This window comes from Lissotriton helveticus, chromosome 7 (assembly GCF_964261635.1).
Source record: "Lissotriton helveticus chromosome 7, aLisHel1.1, whole genome shotgun sequence".
Lineage (NCBI taxonomy): Eukaryota > Metazoa > Chordata > Amphibia > Caudata > Salamandridae > Lissotriton > Lissotriton helveticus.
In genome coordinates, this window is record NC_136068.1 from 1,379,279,794 (window position 1) to 1,379,291,117 (window position 11,324).

At 43.2% G+C, this 11,324-nt stretch overlaps 1 long non-coding RNA gene across 1 annotated transcript in view; it reads left to right on the forward strand.

The window, feature by feature from the left end:
* The window catches only part of LOC144767421 (uncharacterized), a 61,703-nt gene extending 55,334 nt beyond the window's left edge, over positions 1–6,369 (forward strand). The window contains exon 3 of the long non-coding RNA XR_013598193.1: positions 3,040–6,369. This is a non-coding gene — a long non-coding RNA (uncharacterized LOC144767421). The remainder of the gene's footprint in view (positions 1–3,039) is intronic.
* The last annotated feature ends 4,955 nt before the right edge of the window (positions 6,370–11,324 follow it).

Below are 11,324 nucleotides of genomic sequence, written 5' to 3' on the forward strand. Positions count from 1 at the left end.
CGATACACTCATAAATATACAAGACCCTCGGCTTTGGAAATTGCAATTTTCAAATCAAAACTAAGGACCAAACAAACTAAGAACCAAAGGACCAAAAACTAAGGACTGGGAGCGACCCACTTATACTTAACTGAGGTATCAGTCATGCCACCAGAAGCCCCGTCTATCGTCTCGCCGTACAAAGCATCACAAATGGGTCCAAGACAGGGCGACAGTCAGGGCAGCAGTCCTTCGTAGCCGTCAGGAAAGCGGGAAGCCTCGCAGAAAAGAACTTCAGTCCACATTCGAAATGCCGGGGTCGATGAAGTGGTGGCCGTCCTCCAGAATTTCCTCACGAAGCTCCTCACGATCTTCAGGCTTGGACCGGTACCGCTGAAGTCGCCCCACGTTGGAAGCGCCAACTGAAGAACCGGGTTATTTAATACCCAGCGGCGCCAGGGGCACGCCCAAGGTTTTCGGGTTCCACCTGTCTTAGAATACAGAGACACGGGACTCTTCTTGGTGGCGTCAAAGATCAAATTTATTGGCTGCAGCCAGTAACAGAAGTCCTAGAAATCATCACGGTATGAGTTCTCAGGAGACTGCTCAATTTTACACAGCAAGTCATCCTTTTTTATGCCAAACATTATGCTTCAGGCAAACATTCCTTGTTTACAGTTTAACCAATCACATGTTTCCACAACTAAAGTATCGCATGACGACAAACCCACTTTTCAGTTGCCCAGCCCATGATCAATCATCGGTCAAACCCAACATTCTTCTTTAGACAGGTCAAACGAACCCATAATAAAAAAGGCCACAACCCAATCATAAATAGACCATAAAGAAAGGAGCAGAAACAGGTGAGAGTAGGATAAGGCATATTTGTGTGCAATAAACTTTACGATGTCCTGTGCTCTGATCCTTAATCTTGATCAGCTAAAGGGCAGGAACTGGTTTAACAAGGTCAGCTTCAGGCAACAGGGTCAGTTCACTCAGGTCAAACAGGAGTCAGCACGAACTGGAGCTAAGGTGTACATGTACTTAAAAGACTTGTTCAGCCACAGTCATCGGCCTATGTGAGGGCAACCACAAAATGGCTGCCATACACAAAATGGAACCAAAGGGTTCAGAACGAAATCCCTAAATACGTAGTGAATCCATCAGTCTAACATGACTAAAACACTCATACTTGCCGCACTAACTAGTTACGGTTCGCTAATATCAAATTCATAACGAAACCATGACCTTTATGGAACGGGTTCAGAATTCACGGAACCTCACCTCTTGATTGAAGTCCCTAACCCCAAGCCAGGAACAGCAGGGGGTACGTAGGAGAGGGGTGATCCCCAGTGTCCACTGCACCTCCAGGCGTGAGTAGAATGCTGAACACGCTCATCCCCATATCAGGCCTTGCAACTAACCAGTATACCAAGCCTAATGCACAATCTGGAAAAAGCAGTAGGCCCTATCTCAGACACAAGACAGCATAATCAGGGGCACATGAAGGTCACGGAACACAATTTTGCCCCCCTTCGCCTCATGATGAAGTAGGTAGCAGATTGTGCGAGACCTAGTGAAACACCCACAAATCAACAAAAGAAGCCCAAAGGTAGTCCAAAAGAAGTGTCGAGAAAAAGGGCGGAGTTGAGATATCTGGCACCACAATGGAGTGTAATGTTGCACTCCACATGTTGTGAACTGAGAGATGTACACACGTAATCTCGGGGCATGTTGCATCCACCAACACCACTTAACAGCGACACTCCCTCTCCTCGCACAGTCCTGTGTGTTTAGGTTGAAAGACGCAGCCCACACTGATGGCCCCCATGCAAACGCATGGCAGAACCCATTGAGCCTGAGCTAAAAACTGATGCGATCTATTTCTGTGATCATGAGACCAACGCATAAACATTTCTCACTAATCGAAGCACTCAGTTAGGTATGAAGGGGGGGCTCTGAATTAACAAGTTCTTATCCTACAGGTCTACAACAGAACCTCAAAGTGTACCATCTTTCAGCTGCCACATCAACACCCCAGCACAGATCCAAAGTGTGCGAATCAAGATTATGAACTGCACCGTGAATGTTTTGTTTAAACTGTTAAAAGCTAAGCCCCAATTAGCAGAGGCCCACAGCCACCTCCCCTGGAATCATACCAAGACCTGCAATGTTCAATTGCAAGTTATGTATTATTCCCCTTATCTGTACCCTCTGTCTATTTTGGGTGCTGCAGCACCTATTCACTATTAAAGAACTGCCTGACCAAATCAAATTTGTTCACAAACTATCACAGTGCTTCCGCAGGAATCACTCCCATGTCACTTGCAATTAGATGAACCAAACACTAGAATCCCACATGCACTACACAGCAACCTCCTGTACAACACATGGTATCCGCACATGATTGCAGTGGGCTCCCAGACATCAGCCAGGCCGTGTTACGTCTGTTCATTGATACCACATGCAGTAGGCACAGACAGACTTTACTTGTCCCAAGATGTAGCCCCGAAAAAGCAAAATGCCTTCTCCACTTATACCTATTCAAAATTAGGGCCAAAATCCAACCCAAGAAGGTGGAACCCCATAAAGTAGTAGTGAATCTGATCCGATATGAAACCAACCCAACAGCTCTATACCTTTTCACGGAGCCTAGCAATATCCAAACTGAGCTATACAGGAGGTGCAGAAAGGACACCATATGAGAGGATACTGTTTGGCCCGAGACATACCAGAGAGAGAATCTTGGAGGTAGTGATCCCCCAACTCAAAGCACAAGCATGTCTGCTCCTACTTCCATGTGTGGTTCAAGGGTGGCCCTTAGCGTATCTGGGGTGGTCTTCTTGAACAACAAGTGGACCCCGACATGAAGTTCCATTGTAGGACTAAATAGCTTGATGATACAAAGGGAAATGAGTCACATGGCGGAGAGTTGAACAAAAGCATGACCACCCCATGTCAGGAAATCTGAGATATTGAAGTGGGTTGATGCACTTGGCTAGTAGAGAAGGGGCATCCCCTAATTGTATGGAAACTTACACTGTTTTCCTTGTGTTTCAGAGGTAAAGGAATGCTTCCACTGGGCATGAATAAGAACTACAACACAATCATGCACATGTCGGATATGCAAAGGGGCGCCTCCATGCTGATGCATATTTACTGGCAGTGCAGCAAGTTTGCCTACAGGCAGATCCTCCCCAGATGACGTGGCCCATACACTCCCGACCCTGGTCATTCCTAAAGAAGAATTGTTAGATTTGTACCAGCACCTGCTCAGGAAGAAGACAACTTTGCTGCATAAGGCTTGTGAAAAAAGAACTGTAGATTATTTTGGCTGGGCTCAGTACAAGGACATTCCAGAAGAATCAATACTGTTCACGGATCGACGGGAGGGTCTATAGCCTTCTGTAGTATCTTCTTGTTGTGTTTATAATGCTCCCTGTTACCTGGTTCATAGCTGCTCATCCAATGTGAGTGTTCTGTATGGAATGTTGGTGTGATGGACATAAGTGGAATGTTAGGGTGCCTGGTGTGAGTGTTGACAGTTGAATGGGCTGAACTGCAGGCAGGCTGCTTCTGTTGGGGCTGCTACCACTGATGTTATGGACTTAATAAATAACTTACTAAGACACTACTTGGCTACGTCTACTTCATCACCTCTACGCATGGAACGTCATTACAACGTTTTGGCGAAGTTCTGGAGACTAACTCACACTCTACAAGTGGTCTTAAGGAAGTTAAAGATGATGTATTAAGCAAGTTTTCATGTTGGAAGGAACTACAAGCACAGACAGCACATGGAATAGTTCTGAGAGACAGTGGTTCACAAATGACCACACAGACAGCGCTACTACACTTCCAGGAGAAAGTGTTGAAATAAAAGAATCAAGAGCACGCCTCGCAGTCCCACCAGTGTCCTTCCATCGGACATCCGCAGCCTAGGTGTGCTGCGCACATTGACATTTTCATGGACATCGGATTTTCGTATCAATCTACACCAGACTGGTGTATGCTCGCAACAACATACACGGAGATGATTGTTTCAGCAAGCCTGTCAATCTGCAGTGGAAAGTTCTTTCATTTCAAGGTCTGACGTTACATTGTGCTCATGAAGTGCTATTTTCTTCTTTTTTTTGGGTGGGGGAAACTGGCTCTTTATGCGAGCACCCAGCGTCAAGTAAACTGTGTCTATACAATGGTCAGTGGAGTCTTACACATGCTGTAATTGTTTTTAAGTACCGTAGGAGCGGTAACCCAGTTGGTCAAAGTTTCAAATGAACAGCATCGTGGAGTGTGGGCTAACGTTTTGTTTTGGCTGTTAGTCTAACGTGTGTATTTTTGTAAAAATGTTCATTGCCTTTGTTCTATCTTCTAAAAACTGACCATTTCTTTGTGTGGGTTATGCGCGAGGCTCGCCTTTTGAATCCCCGCGTGCATGCCTCCACGAGGATCATCAAATTCCAAACTATGAAGATCCTAGGTTCCAGCTTGTCTATTCACGCTATGCGGCACTGTTTGGTGCACGGACACACTGAGAGCCACTCAGCATGCACATCCACTGCGTGCCACCATCTTTGTTGGTAGGAGTGCGCAAATTTCAATTGGACTGTGAGTTTCTACAAAGATGTTCAGGAGTGCTGCTGTCGGGACGTCTTCTTTGCGAACAACTTTTTGCAAGTTTTGTCAGAGGAACCAGCGAACAATGTAATACATTTTACGGACAAACTCTGAGATAGTTGGTGTTGTTTTGTTTTGAAATCTACATCAGGTCCATGCTGGTGAGGAAATGCTAGAGCACACACGTGGAGGACATGCAGGCTCACGGGTAGTGCACAACTTTTACTTCTCATTGTGTTGAAATGTGGTGTACGCATCAGGTCTATATTTGAAAGCTGACAGTGTACAGTTAGCCTGTTTTGGTGACGTCTGTCTAGCCTATGTGGTCGACACAATTTAGTTTTTTTTTCTTTCTTCAACTAAGAACTTTACATCTTGCCTGTGATGACATCCCAGTAATAATCAGTGTTGAGTCGTTTTCCCTTATGTGCTGGGGGTAGTATCACCATTTCATTACTTGGGTTATGTGGGCATTGTTTTCTTTCACAAGTTTTCAATGCATGACTTTCCTTTAGATTGTAATATGCTTTTGCTGTGCATTACTTATTCCAAATGTATGCCATGCCTATGGTGTTTCATTTTGTGTGTTCTGTTGGGTCTTACAGGAGGTTGTTCTTTTTGGTTCATGGGTTATTGTCACTCATTCGGGTGTTCAGTTGTATCTCATTCTTTTGAAGTAATGTTTTAGGTGCTCTTGCCTGTTTTTTTTCAAGTTTGTATCGCGCTCTTAAGGGATGGGAATGGGTTTTAGTCCCACTTCCTCTCTGTAAGCCATAATTCCCTTACACAAGGGATGGCTTAAGGGGTGTCTCTCCCTCTTTCACAGTTTATGGGTGGCAGTCCCATTTGACGCAACGTAGTCATGTTCCCAATGTGTGTAAGTCACCCAATGTGTATAAGACACCCTGTGCTTCACGTTGGTCATATAGTGTGTGTAAGTCACCTTGTGCTGCATGTTGCACATGTAGTATAATGGTCATATAGTGTGTGTAAGTCACCTTGTACTGCACGTTGGTCATGTGTGTAAGTCACCTTGTGCTGCATTAGTGTTTGTTGTCTTAATGGGTGTCAGTTCCATCTGCACAGTTTGCGTTATGGGTCACAGTCCCATTTTCGCTTGTATGGTTCCTTACATGAGGGGTGGTGAGTTGGGTTGCAGTCCCTTCTTCACAGTTTGTGTGTGCGTTTATTCCTTTTATAAGGAAACTATTCATGGGTGCAGTACACCCACAGTGTTAGGGTTCTTGGAGTATGTCTCTCCCGTGTTTCTCTTCACAATGTTTCATGTGTCTTTTCATGTGGTGTTATCTCACATTTTTTCAGTGAGCTCAACGTTTTCTATATTTTCCATTTGTTTTAATATTAGAGGAGGGGGATGTGTGATATTTCGTGTCTATCTTTTCATTCTTCTTCCCCCCTTTGTTTAGTCTTTGTTCCCTCTCGTGATGTGGTTGTTACTATTCATCCCTGCGTTATGGATTATTGACTTCATTTGTACATTGTTGTGTATAGTTGTTTTCATGTTATATAATATAATAAATTTTCAATTTTAAGGGGAGAAGATGATGTAGTATCTTCCTGTTGTGTTTATAATGTTCCCTGGTTCCTAGCTGCTAAGCCAGTGTGAGTGTTCTGTATGGGATTTTGGTGTGATGGACATGAGTGGAATGTTTGGGTGCCTGGTGTGAGTGTTAACAGTTGAAAATGGACTGAGCAGCAGGCAGGCTGCTCCTGGTGGGGCTGCTACCATTGATGTTATGGACTTAATAAATAACGTACAAAGATACTACTTGGCTACGTCTCCTTCATCACCTCTACGCATGGAACTTCATTACTACACCTTCTTTACCCTTCAGACAAAAGCTAATACCCACGGGCTCCAAATAACCAGGTGGGACATGCTTAAAATGATTAACAGAACTGAGCCTGGGCTTAATTTAATCAAGGAAGAACTGAGAGCAATCCGCCTCATGGTAATGCAGCAGGAGGGGTGAGTGCCAAAATTGGTGCATTCTGCTGCATGTTTATCACAAGGAACGACTTGGACAATGGGACATTGACTCTTGCCATCCAAGCACTGCACCATTTACAAAGAGACATGCATGAGGAGGGTGGTGCCCCAGAGAAGGAGTGGTTCTTCTGGCTTCCCCAGTGGATCTCTGGTCTGTGCACGTCATTGTTGCCAGTTTTCATTGTGTTCTTGTTTTTGTGCGGAACCATGCAATTGGGGATTTCCTGATGTAATTATTATTATTAATTAATTTTATAGAGTGCAACAGCTACCCGAAGGTTTCCCGGCGCTGGGAACGCAAGATGAGATGAAACGAAAGGATCAGCTAACTCACTGCCAGTGGAGAATGTATTGATTAAAAAGCCAGGTTTTTAAGTCCCTGCGGAACTTCTGATACTGTGGCTCAATGCGCAGCAAAAATGGCATAAAGTTCCAGAGTGCTGGAGCCAGATGGGAAAAGGAGCGTCCCCCCATTTTGGTTATTTAGATCCTTGGAATTTGAAAATTATGCTGATTTGCGGATCGAAGGGAGCGCATAGGATGATATTGATGCACTAGGGCCTGAAGATAGTGTGGTGCTGCTCCGGCATTGATCCTGTGCATATAGCATAAAGTTTTAAACTTAACCCGATTCTCAATCTTCAGCCAATGAAGATCCGTAATGCGGCTGAGGCAGATGTTCTTGCCGGAAGATTACAAAGCATTCTGGCTGCAGCGTTTTGTACTACTTGTAGCCTGTGTAGCACCTCCTTGCCCACTCCCAAATAAAGAACGTTACCGTAGTCCAGTCTAGATGTTATAAGAGCTTGGACTACTGTTTTTTGGGTGGACAAGGGAAGCATCCACAGGATTTTTTTCAGCCATTTTAGGATGACAAAACACACAGAGGCTACCTTGCCAGCTTGTTGCCTCATGGTTAGTTGGTCATCAACCATGAAACCAAGATTCCGGACAGATTGTACAGGAATCGGGAGTGGTCCCATCTGAGCAGGCCAATGTTGGGGGCCCCAAAGGGTTTTATTTTTGCCGAAAAGAAGGAACTCGGTTTTGTCACCACTTAATTTTAATTTATTGTTATGCATCCAGTCTGCAATGCTTAGCAACCCAGATTTCAGTAAGGAGATGTTGTTATTTGACTTGGTCGAAAGTGAGTAAACAAGCTGGGTGTCATCGGCGTAAGAGTACACCGTGAGCCCAGCTTGTTCCGCAATAGCAGCTAGAGGGCTAACATAAATATTAAAGAGCAAAGGGCTCAGTATAGAGCCCTGCGGAACTCCATGTTGGGATACCTGAACTTTAGATTTAGAGGAAGCAGAAAAAACTTGAAAGGTCCTATTTGTCAAAAAGCTAGATAGCCACTCAAGGGCCGAGCCCATAATGCCACAGGATTCGAGGGTTTTCATGAGGATAGGGTGAGAAACAGTGTCGGATGCGGCACTTAAATCAAGAAAAATAAGTGCCACAGTTTGCACCTCTATCCACTTGACGGCGGATGTTATCGGTGACGCCCAATAATGTGGACTCCGTAGAGAAGCCTGCACGAAAGCCTGACTGAGATTTATGCAGCAGATTATGAGTCTCAATGAATTCAGCAAGCTGGACATTAATGTGCTTCTCTAAAATGTTTGAAAAAATTGGGAGAAGGGAGATAGGACGGAAGTTAGACGGTACTTCCGGGTCCAGATTTGCTTTTTCCAATAGAGGCATAATCATGGCATGTTTCCAGGTTTCTGGAACTCCGGCCTCCCGTAAGGAGGTGTTTAATAGTTCCATGATCAAATTAAGCGAGGGGGGAAACAAATCATTTGGAGAGCCAGATTTAATATTGTTCAAAATTTTACAAAAGGAGATGTTATCCAATTGGGCCCAATGATCCAGAGTAGCGCTACTATTGGAAACAGCCATATCTCGGGTGAGGGATTGGTTAGGGGGGGGGAGGAATTACTCCCTGCCTTTCAAAGTCAGCATAGATAGTGCTGATTTTTGTAACAAACAAATTAGCTACATCATCGCAGTGTTTGGTATCCAAGCAGGGGGGCTTCGGCTGACATAAAGCCCCAGAAAGCTCCTTAACAACTTTAAAAAGTGTCTTTGGACAATTTTGAGCTTCTTGGATCGTGCGATTTGCATGTTCTGCCCGGGCATTTCGACAAAGTAGATGGTAATTCTTCAAAGCTAATTTATACAATGATTTAGTTTTAGGATCATAATATTGGCGCCACTTCCTCTCTAAATTTTTACATTTCGTTTTTTCCTTTTTTAGGGCCTCAGAAAACCAAGGAGCGGGGAGGTAGTGATTATTAAATTTCCTTTTTGAGAAAGGGAGACATGAGTCAATGGATGATCTGAGCCAGGAATGAATGGCCACTTCTTCATCCAAGGTGGTAATAGAATCTATCGGTCTCGTGTTCTCAAGGAGTAGATTAAATTTCTTTGAGTCCAAGTTTTTCCAATTTATACCTTTAATTGACCCAGATGATACATTTTTCATATGCTGCTGACATTTGATTTCAAATTCGACCATAAAGTGGTCTGACCAGAGGGCTGTGAGACCCCCGGGGGGAGTAATGCACCAGGTAAGAGCAACACGGTAAAATTATTAGCAATTTGTAGTTAGATCTCCACAATTAATAGATGCAGTAAAATATATACACTTTTAAAATTCGATCTCCACAAGTAGTCAAAGTGTTGTTCTTACAAAAAAAATACTAACGCGCTCCCTGATTCCCGGCTTCCGCCTCAGGAATCTAATGCTGTAAAAGTGCAGTCCTCAAGCTGTGTAGAATGCAAGTAACAAGGAAAGTAATAATTGTTAAAGACAAGCTTGGAGAACAACAGGCCCCCAATAAAATAATTGTCACAAAGTATGGGTTAGATAGGTAAGGTTTGAAATTCAACTAGAGGGGGGAATATTATTATTGAGAAAGTCGATGTCAATATGAAGAATGATACATTTGTGTATAAAAATAAAATCACATCTTTATTAACAAATTTGCCTGCTATGAACTCCACATCAACCCGACTCAGAAATACATAGTTAAGCAGGCTCTGAAACCTAGGCATAATATTCCAGATCAATCCCACAGATAGGTGCAGTGACACCACAATGGTCCAGGGAGATTGGCCCCAATAAAGCATACATGTCAGGTGGGGTATGGGCACTCCAAAAACACCATAAAGTCAGATGCAACATGTTAAGAACATATAGCTAATCAGCCGAAAGCACACACAGTGATCAAGCGCTCCCTATGCTGGACATCTGGACATGTTACCCACTGGCTGCATTGTGTTCATACAAGGTCAAGGACCACCTGGATTCCTCATTGAATGAATTAATTTTCGACTTCAAAGACAGCAGTTCACATTCCTTACCAAAAAAGGATTGCTGAAACTGAACTGTATATGGCATTCAATGAATTGTATATAAACCCATTTCAGATCAATTGTAAGTTGAGACAGTCCTCAGACCCTGTAAATGTTCTCCTGGTTGCATTGTTTAATTAAACAAACTGTTCCTGTTTTGCCAAACACCTCTTGTTTCTTGTTTTTTTTTTCAAGGTATTTGGGCTTGTGGGCCCATGTTTAAGCAACATTCTCAAGGAAGGTGAAGGTGTTATTGTTGCCGGTCTACAGTACAAAGCAGTGGAACTGCAGGAAATGTCAAGGAAATGCAGAGTGCTACCCATTCTTAGTTAACACAAACCTACATTTGAACTACTCAAGCTTACCAAGTGCCTTTATGTTAGGTGTGATACTTCCAGTCAGTCCTGGATTCATGGCCGATGCATTTTGGACATAAATTCCCAACATGTATGCTTCTGTTGGTTAAAAATGACAGGGCTTGCAAGAGATGTCACATAGGATGTAGAGGGTCACATGGCTGCCAAAAGCATTAAGAGATATTCTTGCTTGATGACACAAGGGAATGTTGGTATTACAGAGACTGCAAACACCACTGATTAACATTGTATCAAACTGAAATTTCAACCATTGGATAATAGAATGGTGATAACTATGCAGGTAATTGAGATTGTTAGAGCCCACAGAGCCTAAAAGAAACAGATCACAAAAGGTGGTCTGTGACCAACAAAAGCTTCAGAACTGGACACTGTCTCTTGAAGTTATAATTAATTGCCAGCAACTTAAACATGGAAATGAGAATTAAATGCTTCACCCTGAAGATTCACAAAAAACAATTATGCAAAACACCCAGTTGAGAACTGTGTTGGGCTTGATTTGCGAGGGAACCATGGACTGTGCTTTGAGCAACCACTGAGAACCTTGCTTCCATTATTTGCCATAACCTTAAAAGTAATCTGCTTAGGAATTTTCTTTAGAATACCATAGGAATTATTTTCTCTATGGCCTAGGGCCATCCATGATTACTGGGGTGTGTTGTTCATTCTCCCTTCTACTGGAATGCCCTCTACCTTGACCTCTAACAAACACTCAGCATTCTGTGTTAACAAAAAACCTAATGTCACTCAGAAATTGTGAATTTCTGGTGACCAGTTACAACCTTCTATTCGAAATGTCATCAATACAGAAATCAAAAACATTCTCTTGAAGTGCCCCCAGAATCTAGAATTCATTCTTTCAGTACAATTCAATCTTACAAATCATATAAAAATGAACAGAAAAATATTTAATTCCTGTGTTACTTCCGAGTACAATCATGTCAAATTTGAACAAGGACACTCCTTAAAAACTCTCACCG